At 43.3% G+C, this 4,958-nt stretch overlaps 1 pseudogene; it reads left to right on the forward strand.

Annotated features, from left to right (window-relative positions):
• Positions 1-250: 250 nt before the first annotated feature.
• LOC122800548 lies at positions 251-383 on the forward strand (annotated as a pseudogene).
• The last annotated feature ends 4,575 nt before the right edge of the window (positions 384-4,958 follow it).

Raw genomic sequence — 4,958 nt, forward strand, 5'->3', positions numbered from 1 at the left:
CACGATCAAGAAGAGAGGAGGGAGAATGGGAGATGGCGTCAAAAGCCTTAGAGATCGAGTATACAGACTTACCTGGCAGGGGGAATACCACGATCAAGAAGAGAGGAGGAGAATGGAGATGGCGTCAAAAGCCTTAGAGAGATCGAGGAAGTATACAGACTTACCTGGCAGGGGGAATACCACGATCAAGAAGAGAGGAGGGAGAATGGGAGATGGAGTCAAAAGCCTTAGAGAGATCGAGGAAGTATACAGACTTACCTGGCAGGGGGAATACCACGATCAAGAAGGTGGTTGCCCCAGGGTGAGGCTCTTCCATTGCACACTTCAGTTGGGTTGACCCCTGTGATTTCCCCAAATGTGGGAAACTCAACTGCAGAACTATCTCACACGGCGCAGTGGTGCAGTGGTTAACATTGTCACCTGACAGCAAGAGGTTCTCCGGTTCGATTCTCGGCTGGGGTGCCTTCTGTGTGGAGTTTGCATGTTCTCCCTGTGTTCGCGTGGGTTTCCTCTGGGTACTCCGGTTTCCTCCCACATTCCAAAGACATGCATCTGGAGCATTTCTCCCCGGGCCTCCGCTGAAAACAGGCTCTGTGGAACCTAGTCGGACTTTCCCGGTCAACAAATGATAAATAAAATAAAATAAATAAATAAAAATTACCTTCATTGCGATCATGGTTAACAGTGTTCAAGAAGGACAGAAGAGCAGTAGTGGTTCTGTGTCCAGGCCGAAAGCCATGCTGAGTGGTGGAAAGGAGGTGATTTTGGAGCAGATAATTCTTAAGCTGGGTTTGAATACATTTTTCCATTATTTTAGAGATGGGGTAGTATGGCTATGTGGCGGAAATTAAAGATTTTTGTATTGTTGCTGCCTCTGTGTAGGGGGGTGATGTAGAATTTTTTCCAGATGGAGGGTACATAGGATTCATGGATAGATCTGTTTATGAGAATACTAATGGGGTAGCTGATAGATGTGGCTGAAATGAGTAAGTATTCAGGGGGTAAATTGTCTGGGGCAGTATTACCAGGTTTGAGCTTTAGCAGAAGCTTCCTTATAGTACAGGTAGGAATAGGAGAGAAAGTTAAAGGCTGGTTAGAAGAGTTTGATGAGGACTTAACCTCTAACCACCATCATCATCATCATCATCATCAGTGCACTTTTTCCCATTTTTCTACATGGGGGTCAGGGTGTTTTGTTAACTGTCACCATCTCTCTCTACTCAATGCTACACTCCTACCGTCTTCAGCACTCATGCCTGACTGTCACAGATCTTCTCTCACACAATCCTTCCACCTCTTTGCTGGATGCCCTTGTTTTCTCTTACCTTCTTCCTGTCTGTCCCAAATCTTCTTCACCAGATTGTCTTCTGCTTTTCTGCACATGTGCCTGAACCACCATAATCTGATCTCTTTGATCTTTACTGCAATTGGAGCTACTTTGAATTCTGCTCTTATGCCCTCGTTTCTTCATCTGTCCCACAATCTCCATCCTACCACTCTTCTCAGGCACTACATTTACATCACCTCTAGCTTTCTTGTCTGCTCTGCCTTTACTACCCACATTTCTGTACCATACAGTAGTACTGTATGGTACTATTGTATGGTACAGTAGTACTGGTCACACCTCTGTTTTCTACACTTTACTTTTCAGCTTCTTTGGCATTCTTCTGTCCACTACACCTGACACTATGCCAGTTGGCTGCAGCCCCTCTGATTCTATCTTTGATCTCTTCTTTCAGATGGGGCGTCTCCTCAGCCACCCCTCACAAATACTTGAAACTATTAACCTGTTCCACCGTCTTCCCTTCTATCTCAATTCTCATCTTCTATTTACCCCAATTTGCTGCCATTAACACTGTCTTATCTGTACTTCATTTCATCCCATGTGCCTTCAGTTTTACATTCCATTCCCCTATCCTTTGCTGAAGTTCTTGCTCAGAGTTTGCCTGTAATGTCATATCATTTGTATACAGCAATCTTGTTGATCTGTCCCCTGTGACCTGTTTGTTAATGTAGTCCATCACCAGTATGAACAGCAGTAGGCTCAGAGCTGAACCCTGGTGCACACCCACTCCAACTGGGAACCCCTGTGTGAGACCGAACACTGTTCATACTTGAGTCATTGGATCCTTGTACATAGCCTGCACTAATTCTATGAATGTTCTGGGACTTCGAACTACAGCATACTGCTCAAATCAGCTTTCTTGCGCCCTTCTCATAAGCTTTCCCCAAGTATAGGAATGCCCAGTTGGACTCTTTCCTCATCTCTAGCTTCTTCTCGGCTATCTGTTTTACTGCAAATATCAGGTCAGTTATACTGTATGCTTTTTCTCCGGTCATCTTGGATAAGCCTGCCTCTCCACACTGCTGTGAGTACCCTCAGGAGCCCCTTCTCCTCATCTCACTCAGCATCTTTATGGCATCTGCTGTGACCTCATCTAAGACTGCTGGTATCCATGACTTCATCTTCCTTAGTGCTGTTCTTACTTCTTCTAAGGTGGGCTCCTCTTCTTCTCTCATCGTAGGCTGTGTCTGGGGCAGGACAACTTCAGAAGGGTTTTCTTCATTCACAAGCTGCTCAAGTACTCCTTCCATCTGCATTTGACGTCCTGTTGACTGGTGAGCAGGTTATTTTTGGCATCCCTTATGCAAGGTGTCTGACTATCATCTTTATCTTTCTGTCTGTGTCTTGTAACCTGATATACTTTGTTTGGGCCACCTACTGAGTCACGTTCCAGAAGCTGGTAGAGTGCCTCTGTTGTCCTTTGTTCTTTGCTATTATAACTCCTCTCTCAGGCTCTTTGTTAGCCAACCAGTATTCCTTCTTAGCCTGGTCAATCATTTCTATTTCACGCTTTTTCCTGCACTCCTTCTTTCTTTTGATGACTTCCTGGACTTCTGCATTCCACCACCAGCCTTCCTTATGTACCTTATTTCCATACTTGGCTCAGCCACATACCCGTTCTGTAGTCCTCACACATGCTGTTTTGAGGCACTGCCATTTTTCTTCAACTTCACCTATTTCCTCTTCCTCTTGAGGTAATAGAGCCCTGAGTAATTCCTTGAACTGTGCTTTTTCTCTAATAACTTCTAGGTCTACAGCCTGGTCTCTGTTGACCTTAGAGCCTTCTCTGACCATTACTTACAGCTTATTGTAGCAACCAGTGGTTTATGCTGTGGGCTGAGTGTTTCACTGGGGATGACTTAGCAATCACTGGTTCTTATCAACACCAATTCATGTTGTCCTGATTTATCTAGTAGGTCCTACAACTGCTGTATGAATGCACTCTTTTTCTACAGGCTGAGATTATGAATACTGTGCTATCATTACACCAGAGTCTGTTTGCCATTAGTCTATCACTAAATCTGACTGCCTTCTGAAGCCTCTCTCTCACCACATATCTGGTCACCATTTCTAGCCTGTCCATCTCCTGAGTAGTAGACTCTGGATCCCAAGCCAAGTCAAGTGTCTTTGCTGCATTGCACTTCAGTCTTGTCTCTTGAATACATAGTATGTCCAGCCTCCTCCATACCATCATGTCATCCACTTCCAAGTTGCATCCTGTCAATGAACCTACATTAAGTGTAGCAACTCTCAGCTCGTGTTTGGGAGGTTGATTGGTTTTATGTCCAGCTTTCAGTCAACAGAGCTATCCCAAGTAACCAAGGTTGGGCAACTAGACACTAGCCAGTACCTTATTGACCGAGGGCTGCTGGGCTTTATCGTGAGTAATAGAGGCATAGGTTGGAGTAGGCCAAGTCCTCAACCCATTTATCACTGGCAAATACCCATGCACATTTGGAAACATTAGTCAACATGGCCGAATACCATATTTTACACCATCAAGTGGCTAGCCCTGCTACGGCTCACAGTCTGTGATCTATGTTCTTCTGTTTAGAGGATACTGTGCACTACACTAGATGCACAAAGTGGTTGGTCTATACAACTCCAACCCCCACAGAGGCAACATGTAGATTCTGTGCTGCTACCCACAGCTCCGTTCATTGGTGAGTTTGAGATGGAAACACTCAGTGTGCTTTGGAGGTGGGAAGAACCCCATAAAGACACAGAGAAAACATGCAAACTCCAAACAGTACGTAGCCTCTAAGTTAGGCATAAAGAACAGATATATTTTGGATAATGGTGATGTGCCCAGACCAGTGCCTTGTGAAATCTGATGTTTGTCCACCTTTTTATAAAGTTTGAACAGCCCTGAATCTATTTCATCAGAACATTAATAAGGATTCCCTAAAGACAGCGGATCACTAACATAGTTCTGTTATAGTCTCCTTTGATCTTTTATCTGTTTTTCACACTGTGGATTATGGAGTTGTGAGTGGCTTCCTCCATAACTGTTGTAACCTGACCAGTGCTGTGGTCAGCTGACTTAGTTCTTGTCTCATAGACAGGATTCAGAAAACACAAATACACTGGAACACATATGTGATGTAATACCTTTCATTGGACCAAAACAGGTTTTGCAATTACTGAAGCTTTCAAGCTGGCATGAGCCATTCATTAGGAGTCATTAAGTTACTGATGTTAAAATACAGAACTTAAATATCCACTTGTGCCAAGCAAAGAAATAATTTATTTCCAGTTGTCTAAAAAGAAATCTTGAAAAATGCTACCGCACAAAGAGTTGTAGGGATTCTTTATAAATAAGCCTTTTGTAAAAATATTCCTTTTCTTGCACTGTGATAAGAAGAATAAGTCACTATCAACTTGTGCTTCCCTCTTGATTTTTGCAACTGCCAAAAGCATAAGTCAAATTATGGTATTAGTTATGATATAAGAAAAAAATTAAAGAAATGCCCTGTTTGTCCACTAACAGAAAGCACAGACACTGGAACACAGATATGATATAATACATTTTATTGGGCCAACAAAAGTGTTGCAATTACTCAAGCTTTTGAGCTGACATGAATCCTTCATCAGGAATTATTCAGTTACTGAT

Source organism: Protopterus annectens, chromosome 4.part0 (assembly GCF_019279795.1).
Source record: "Protopterus annectens isolate FY-2018-M chromosome 4.part0, PAN1.0, whole genome shotgun sequence".
Classification (NCBI taxonomy): Eukaryota; Metazoa; Chordata; order Ceratodontiformes; family Protopteridae; genus Protopterus; species Protopterus annectens.